Here is a 9,677-nt window from a genome sequence, read left to right on the forward strand (position 1 = left end):
GAAAGATTCATTGCAAGTGACCAAGTGAACATGGACACGGAAAAAAAAAACCTACTGAGTCTATTAAAAAATCTGTTTATTTGTTTTAGCTTCATTTCAGTACTTCAGAGTTTCAAAAACAAACCCTTCTTATCTTAAGATCGGCTTACAACTCTTTGTGATAAAACAAAGAGGAAAAACTGTAGTAAAGGCAAACTCCAAGGGTACAGGCTAGCAAAGGACATCTCGGAGAAGCACTGCTGAATCCCGCCTGTTAAAACTTCACTCCTGTAACGCAGCAGGTGCTTTCCCGGCACACAACACCCACCCAGCGGTGCAACTCAAAGCTCGACTCCAGTCAGTTCGAACCTTTCCCATTTGCTCAGGCACCGGCGCCTCCACTTACACAAGAGTCGTGGCACCCTCGCCCCGTCTCTGCCCGTGGATGCACTCGGGACACCACCGCTGCCTCAGCCCAGCACTGCCACAAGCGATACCCACCACCAGCTCATTACCGCGCGCTAATAATTAACAACAATCAACACACAGCACAGTGAAAAGCTTCGCAGCGACAGCCCCGGAGCGGGGAGGGGGCGCTCCCCCGGGGTGGGCTGCACACGGGCACGGCTCCTTCCCGTCCTCCCCGGCGGGGCAGCCGCACGCCCCCGGCCCCTCCCGCGCCCCCCGGGGCCGCCCTCACCTGCGCCTCGCGCGGCTCCCGCTGCCGCTTCTGCCGCGACCGGGAAGGGGCGGGGACACGTGACCCCCCCGGCACCTCCCGGCGCGCGGGGACGGGCGGGGGGGGCTGCCTCCCAGTGTCCCTCAACTGTCCCCCAGTGCCCCCTCAGCGTCCCCACTGCCCCCTATTGCCCCTCATTGTCCCCCCCATTGCACACCCCAGCGCCCCTCATAGCACCCTCAGCGTCCCATATAGCCCCCTCAGAGCCCCCAGTGCCCCCTCAGTGCTCTCCAGTGCCCCCCATTGCTCCCCCTCAGCGCTCCCAATCCCCCCCAGTGCTCCCCAGTGCCCCTCAGAGCCCCTCATATCCTCCCCAGTGCCCCCCACTAATCCCCCACAGCCACTCGTTGCCCCTCCAGTGCCCCCATTGCTTCCCAGCGCCCCCCAGTCCCCTCCCAGGGCTCCCTATTGCCCCTCACTGTCCCCCCCACTGCCCACCCCAGCGCCCCTCATAGCACCCTCAGCGTCCCATATAGCCCCCTCAGAGCCCCCAGTGCCCTCTCAGTGCTCTCCAGTGCCCCCCAGTGCCCTTCAGCCCTCCCCATAGCACCCCTCATTGCATCCCCAGAATCCCCCATTGCCCCCCCAGTGCCCCTCATTGCCTTCCCAGTACCCTCCATTGCCCCCTCATTGCTCCCCAGTGCCCCTCAGCACCCCTTAGCGCCCCAAACTGCCCACCCAGCTCTCCCCAGTGCCCTCCCAGCACCCCCAATTGCCCCTCAGCACCCCCTCATATCCCCCTGCCAATGTCCCCCCAGTGCCCCAGTGGTTGGGCTGATTGATGAGAGCCTTGAGCTCTGAAACTGACCATCACTGGGGTTTTCAAGCTGAAACTGACTCACTTTAACTGATACACCATACCTTTGTATCTCAACAACCTGGGCTTTGGATCACCAACACAAGGTATTTCCCAGTCTGGGAATCAGAATAGCAATGATAGGACAGGAATTACTGTTTTCAGGTCAAGCCCCGATGCTGCCATGAAATTTGAAGAATCAGTCTTGCCCCAGACCTGTTTGATAAAGATGGGGAGAATTCCTGCATCTGTAGGCAGAATAACGAAGCTATCGCAGGAAGCAAGTCAGGCCGGTTCAGAAAACTATGAAACAAATGCCTAGAAACCAAAGCTAGAGATGGTACAGTGTCTGCAAGGAACACATTTCTCATGCAGAGGAAGCAAGTTCTTGGCTAATTCTGCTAGGGCAGCTCCATGTTACTACAGCAGAACCCATATTCCAAATATTGGTTTCCAAACACTGGAGTTAAGTCTGGCAAAGATACGTCTTCATCTCCTCTCCTTCCAACACCAGTAGCTGACACAAGGAGTGGAATGGACACGCCTTTTAAAAGACTAGAATCTAATCTACTCTTTCGAGAGGAAAAGTTTTCCATAAATCAGCTTTATAAATGGCTGAACAGTAGTCAAACATTATTTTGTGTTAATGGTTTCACTTTGTACGTAGAGAAACTACTGAAACAAAATGATATCTGGAACAGGGTAGCAACAAGTTCTGCAATAAACACCAGCAGCAATACTATCTATTTACCTAGAAAGAGAAGAAAATGTCCATTTTATACAGCAAAAGCTGTAGGAGCAATTCGGGAAACTCTTTCCAAAAGCAAACTAACAAGCCTTTATCACAGTTAAATGCACCAGAGAGTTTCAAATGAGTATGACTTAACAAGAACAGAACTGTGTAGTCCCTTCAAAATACATCACCTCGAAAGGAAAAAAAGCCTGAACTCCAATACCTGTGAAAGGTGTGGATCATTTTAAAAGCAAAATAAAATGACAACGATTACAATCTCATCATTGTTCACCATTTTATGAACCACCTTTCTAAAAACACTTCAGATTTTTCTGGATGCCAAATCTGGCAAAATTCCCCTCTTTATAGCATGCAACACTTACAAATTCACAGAACAACATCTTACAGGAGACATGATAGTAAAAGAAGGAGAATAGCAGAATGTGCACCAGTAATATCAGGTTGTGTCTCCCGTACTTTATTTTTAGCTATTCAACTTTTAAGCCTTCAGTTATGTTGAAGCTGCTTGCCTTTGAAATTATTTGAATGGTGACAGTATGCTAGCACTGAGTGGCCAACTTCCACAGCTGCAAAAGCTAATACTAAAACATCCGTATGGTCAAAGCCACAAGGTGCATACCACACACCACAGAGAGCTGAAGGATGGAGGTGATCCCAGGCATTTTACAAGCAAGAGATAACAGTATTCTCAGAATCCCATCTCTCACATCCAGGATTCGTCTGGAGATGATGACAGTGAATCCAAGTTCCAGCAAATATCAACCTCAGCAGCCTTGCTGGGTTCTGCTTCACTTGGCCAGGTACCAACAGCCTCTTTGTCAGTCATATGACACAGCTTCAGCACAGGAACCACCCTTGAACAACCTGCAAGCTGCACAGGCATGGAGTCAATCATCTTTATGATACTTGGAGACCCTGCTGCACATGTTAAGCACTGCGGCAAAGTGTACTGGGCTTGACACACTTCGGTGTGGTTGTACCTCAGTGGTGTCCTGGAAGGAAGACTCAAAGCTTCCAACATTTCCTGCACAACTGTAGACTTACCTGATAAAGCTCTCTCTCTTAAAGCTGAAGAGTGGTCATATAGACAAAGAAAATAGGTACGTGGAAGAAAATCATAACTGCAATGGGGATCATAACATCGAATTAATAAGTTGCAGGATGTTGCAAAAATCTCAGCCGTACAGATGAAGCAAGTAAGTCTTAAAACCAAACCAATAAAATAGTAACTCTTAGAAACCAGCTGTTACTCAGCACATCCACTACACGAGAAGTGTACTCAGACATCTTCACAATCACAACAGAAGATTCAAATTACTGTCAGAATCAACAACTCTGCCATCCAGCTCTCTAATCTTAAAAGTGAGACCATTCAGACAGAAAACACAACTTGCTGTAAAGAGTATGGAACTCACAGTCACAGATAATTATCAGGTGACATGTTCAGTCTTTTTTGTAGCAAAAATGCCTGGATAGGTGCCCCAGCAAAGTCTGTGCTTTTAAAGAGGAGAAGGAAGTTAGCCACTAGAATAAAATCTTCCTGCCTTTTTTCTTTTTCCTTTTTCTTTCCCCCAGCTCAACTTTCTTCTTATAATTTTAAAATGCTCTTTGAATTGTTAAAAAATACAATCACAGTTCATATTATAAGAGCTGAGAAGCAGGTTTTTCAGCTGGGAGAACATTTTTACATTTCAGTCATAAATCCTCAAAAAGGGCATTTATAGTGTTGACATTGACACTTCTTTAATTACAGGATTAGAAATTCAGCTCTGTTACTGGTGTATTTGGTAATGAAGTGTTGATTGCTTACTCTGAATAACAAAGCAAGGCATGAAAGAGAATCACAGAACTAGCTAAGCAGCCTCATGAATATAATAAATAATGGTCATAACACTGGTGCCGCCTCCTCACAGGAGCTACTAAGAAAATACAGCTTTTATATAGAAGACAGTAGAATAGCTTTGTCCCATCAATTATAAGAAATGTTAGAGTCATTAAGCAGGAGGAACAAATGTTTTGGAGACTGTCACTGGCAGCCTATCTAGCCCAAGTACTTGCTACACTATCACACCATTACCAGTCCTCAGCAGGAGGTACATTAGGTCAGCCAGATTTCCTAGTTAGAGCTGCAAACCTATAAGGAGAAATTTCGTAGAGAATACTTTATTTTCAAGCTTTTCTTTTATGAATTTTTAATCTGCAGGTTTCTGAAGCAAGTTTTACACTCATTGTCAAGAGAACTTGCATACAGCCTTCTCAGGATTAGGTGTCAATTCAATTTCCCCTCAGGAAGCAAGTGCCAATTTGAGGGAAATATCTGTGATCAGTCAAGTCTGACTGAAGACAGTTGCTGTAAGTGGAGTGATATTACCTTTGCAGAACTGTTTACTGCTTCCTGGGCGGATTTATGAGAGGATGCTCACACACACATCCACATGAACTCTTTGGCTGCTGGGATTCCAGAGGCCAGTGAATGCAAAGAATATGTTGCTTTTTTATAGCTTTTATGCAAAAACTCTTATTTTGTCAAAGTTTTTCCCTTGCCAAAGAGAATTAAATTTCTTGTACACAGGATGTAGTAATCAAGGCTAGTCCTAGACTTGACGTTGCATGCAATGGCCCAGCAGCCATTGGCCTCTTGCCCCATTGCAGAGTTGAGGTGGCGGCGACTGCTGCATGCTGGAGCAAGGTGGGGAAGGATTTCCAGTGACTGCTGCCACTGGCAGAACAGTCTTGTACCATCCTGTTGTCCCATGGCAGTAGCTTCAGCTGGGAAGACTTGATGGGATTTTAATGGTCACCTCTTTAGTGTTTTAAAAGGGCCTTCACAGCATGAAGCTGACATTTGAGAATAATGTCCTGCTGTAGCAGCACAACTCAAATAATGAAATTTACAGGGCATCCACCTTCAAACATGATGGTAGTGCGTGAGAGGTCCAACACCCTCAGTACCTCTCAGCATAATGGAGTTCAGGCTCCTGGCAAAGTGTATTTCTTGTAAAAAGTGTTCCAGTGTATACTTGGCTCCATTCTTATCAGTTTCGTTTTAATCTTGGTACATTATTGTCTCTTAATCATAATATTTAAAGTAAATATTGATTTAAAGTAAACTACTTAAGTCACTGACAGAAAAGCTGACATGAAGGTGGGTTGGTTCTACTTTTATTTGATTGGCCTGTTGCCTGCTCTGATGTTTGTCTGAGTCCTAAAACATTCAGCTACTCCACCGTTAATTCACCCTATCCCTTGGTATTAGCGAGCACTGCATTTTAAAAAAACTTCTGAGGTATTATTGCCTTCTGTCCTCATACACAAAATATAGTACTATCCCTTGCAATTTCTGTAATAATTTTCATTTGTAGATGTCAAAGCAATTTAAAACAAAAAAATTGAGATCATTATTTCACATTTTCAAAGGCATCAGACCTAGAGACTCAGCAGATTGACCAGACATCTCACAGCAGTGGCACACCTTGGGCAGAATGTGTTCCAGGTTTTGTAATAGCGTCCTGCCCTAGGAATGGTATTCCCTCATTGCAAAGCTAGATATGCCAGAAGAAATCTTTTCATTTGTCAGAATTATTTTTTTTTTTAACTTTCAGTTGAGCAGCAACTCTGTTGTGTGATTTGGATGACCAAGAAAAACATCAAAATACGTGCGAGAACATTTGAACTAAGCATCAAAGTGTGGGTTTTTATATGTATACTAATTAGCTATATTTACTCATTGTCTTGGGCCAGTTTTGCTGGCTGCACTAAACACCAGTTTATTTAAAGGGATTGCAGTCACACCTCCAAATGAAGGGAATAACACTACAGCCACTGCAGCAACAGTGGTAAAATGCCAGCTGCTCAATATTAGCACTATCGACACTGAGAAATTCAGTGCTACCAAGGTCTCAGCAGAACAGGAAAACTGCAGGAGACTCTGCAGGGAACCAGGATAACTTTCCTCCTGTGCCTTTTGAGCCAATAAAAGGAAAACCTTTCATAAAAAACAATGTGATTGCAACTGGGAAGCACTGAAAAAAACTACTGAATGAAGTGAGTTGCAACTCAGCAAGAAAAAGTCCAGGTTTTTCCTCCAGTTACCTTTCAGCCTTTCATTTCTTTCCCACTGCAGAGTAGCACCACAGTTAAGTTTAGGAGAGAAAAGCGCTTTGTTATTGTCTGCTCTAGCCACCTGCTCTCATTCATTATCCTCATGAGCTCCGAGAGGCATAAAGAAGGCTAACTTAAGGCAGGCTGGGCACAGTGATGAGCGAGGCTGGACTGGTGTGTTTAGCCACTGCTCGGAACTCACCACATGAAGCCCTGGTGAGGTCTTGCGGTGTTCACTGACAGTAAGAACACACACCAAGCACTGCTGCAACATGCTCTTAGGCTGGTTGTTTCCCATTTTCCTCCCATTCTGACTTCTTGTTAATGTTGACTTTGCTACCACTGGTGGAAGATCTTCCGGGACTATTAAACAGACATAACCCACGTCTTTCACTACTTTATACATGGCTGATTGCAGGGATTTATTATTGTCTGAGGCCTTCCCTCAGGGCACACAGGAAGGGAGGAGAAGTTCTTGCATCTGTGCTCGTTCATGCAAAAATCAGCTATAATCCATCACATGCTACATCAGAAAAGTTTAGAAAAGCCCTCTAGCTAATCAAAGTACTGGAATTAGCTGGAAATTGAGAAAGCACACTGGTCCTAATAGAGATAAGCATGTAGTCACATAAAAACACGTGTCAAAATCTCACTAAAATAAAAATATGATTGAAAAATTAATGGTCTACTTGAGAGAGAGTTTCTGAACAGGGGTAGAATGAGAGATACTCTTCTGGTATATGCATTGCAGATGCCTGTGCCTTGGAAGAGCATCCATCTGGTTTATCTCTTAGATCAGCATATTTGTATAGAATGCAAATCATTGTTGCAATTGCTGTTATCTTTATGCGCCGGAGTCATAACTGAATGAGTCACATAAAAGGGTCAAAACCTCCTGTTCTACTTTTTATGATAAACATCTTTTTAACATACAGAGTTAGAGACCCTGTGCGTCAACAGATCGAGGTAGGAGTTGGTATTGGGTGAGGCATGACAGACCCTGGCACAGGGGCCCAATCTTATTAACGTATTTATTAAGAATTTAGAGGAAAAAAATTAGATAATATAGGTGCTAATGAATGAAGTCTTGAATAAATTAGATATTTGGGATAGGCTTCTTAAATTTTTTAGTCTCCCAAACTGCCTTCTAGCTTGCAGAAGGAATGAGAGCAGCTGTGTTAGAGCCGGATGTGTACTCTGCTCTGGGGCTGATAGGTAGAGAAGACTTGGTACAGCAAACTGTGCAGATTCACTGAGGTCCATGGTCTATAATAACAACCTTCTGAGTACCATGTGAAGCAAATTCAACTTTGCACCTTCAGAAGAAGCTCTGTTGGCAAAGGACCATTTTTCAGAAATTCGGGCAGATATCAACCACCTCAAGACACACACTATTTCTCAAATACAAGTCTGCATATGCAGGTAGAGTCATTGTGTCCCTTAGCATATTAAAAATCATATATTAAAAGCCTTCTGCATCTCCTAGAGGATTTCATTTCTGCTACAATATTCAGAAACTTCACAATATGTTGTAAGTACCGGCTACCAAGATCTTCTCAATCTTTTGACTGAAATATTTGACTGAAAATCTGAGCTTATGCCCTGTATGAGCTGTTTAAAAAACAAACATTAAACCTGAACTTTTCTAACAGAGACAAAACACGAAAAAACAACAAACTTTCTTTCAAAGGAAAGTTTCTAACATGTCCCTCATTTAACAATGTCTAGAATAAAGAAAGAACCTAGTAATGTGAATTTGCAAATGCTTATTTAGCCTCATCTCCAAATTGGAATGAATTAAAAATAGCTCATTATCTTCAGCTGAGCATCCAGGCCTTATTTGCCTCTTCATGACATTAAAAATTTCATGCACACACACACAAAAATGTTTCCTCCTTTTTTTTTTTCTTAGACTCGATTAGCAATTTTAAGATACTGTTCCTCTTTCAAATAAAATGCTTTTTACATTTCCTTTACGATTAAGAAAGTCCTTTTATTCTGGAGCTAAACTACAGAATGTTTTATTTTATGGGAGAGAAGACAAAAGTTAGAACACAGAATACTCTGCCAGGTAATTTAAACCCAACTGTCTTCTCTCCAGATCCTTTCTGCCACACATCAGGAATTATTTAACCCCATTTCTACAAAGGATAGCTGCCCTGCTGCGTCTCAAAGGCAGCAATACAGAGCTTACCTTTAATCCTGTGCGGAATAATGAATGATATACCGCTGAGATTAGCAAGGCAGTGTCAAACGGACGTTTCTTCCTCTTTGTACTCTGATTCCACCTGGGTAAAAGCACACTGTTAAGATCCCTTAAGCATACAAAATTTCTTATCCAGTTTTCAGCAGCCTGGGCCTTTTAGCTAATTTAAAATTGTTTAAAAAGCTGTCGCCTTTGATGACACTCTCTTCTCCTTCACAAGGACAGATTTTGTTACGGTTGTTGTTAACGGGGAGGGGGGAATAAAAAAAAAAGGAAGTCATAAGAAAGAAAGTGGAAACAAATTCTGAAATATGTCACTTCCAGCCAGCGAGACTCACTCCTTTTTTACCGTCTTCATGGGCTGAGCTCTTTTCATGTTCTGTCACTTCCATCATGCATTAAAAATGCAGTAATGCATTAAAAATGCCCCCTCCTGACATCAACACAACAATCATTACTGTTTCTAGCTCATCTTAGGCAAATTTTGAATTCTTAGCTTTCTAAACCTTTGGGATATCCTCTCTTCCTGGTTTTAAGTTTTCTTTGTAACCAAGGGAGTTCATCATTTACTTTTTTAGCAAACACTAAGAGTCTCCTGGACTCTGCCGATTCCAGCAGCTGGGCTTTAAGGAAAATATCTAATATCTTTAATCCTAAGAAAAATAAAACAAACCATGAGAACTGAAAGCACTTACTTCTGTTTTGAGATATGCATTTGTAATATATATACACACAACCTGTGTTGAGCCATCTGCTGTCAGGATAAAAATGGCTTCCACTTGGAACTGAGGATTTAAAAGTTATACCAGAAGACGGCTCCTGGTTTATTAGCCTGGAGGGAAACAGATTAATAGCTGATAATTTGCACCAATTTTATTTTTTATTTTTAAAAAATGAAAATGTTGAAGCTGAATAATACCAGTTTCCTATTGATTTATTCTCAAATAGTAATCATAATTTATCAATAGATCTACAGACAAATCTATTCATAAATATAATTTTAACAGATTAAAACAAAATCCAAATATTAATATCAAAAAATATTAATATCAAAACAGTGTTCAAATCTAGCAAGATATTTTTCAAAGTATTTTATGAAAGC

At 42.7% G+C, this 9,677-nt stretch overlaps 1 protein-coding gene across 2 annotated transcripts in view; it reads right to left on the bottom strand.

Annotated features, from left to right (window-relative positions):
* Positions 1-9,353, bottom strand: part of PLCG2 (phospholipase C gamma 2) — a 68,382-nt gene extending 59,029 nt beyond the window's left edge. The window contains exon 1 of one of the 2 annotated variants that reach the window (XM_054078667.1): positions 8,564-9,353. The gene's annotated coding sequence lies outside the window, so the exon portion shown is untranslated. Of the gene's footprint in view, positions 1-679; positions 720-8,563 lie in introns of those variants that run through there. The other variant, XM_054078668.1, reaches the window with a different exon arrangement.
* Positions 9,354-9,677: the final 324 nt, after the last annotated feature.

Source organism: Cuculus canorus, chromosome 13 (genome assembly GCF_017976375.1).
Source record: "Cuculus canorus isolate bCucCan1 chromosome 13, bCucCan1.pri, whole genome shotgun sequence".
NCBI lineage: Eukaryota > Metazoa > Chordata > Aves > Cuculiformes > Cuculidae > Cuculus > Cuculus canorus.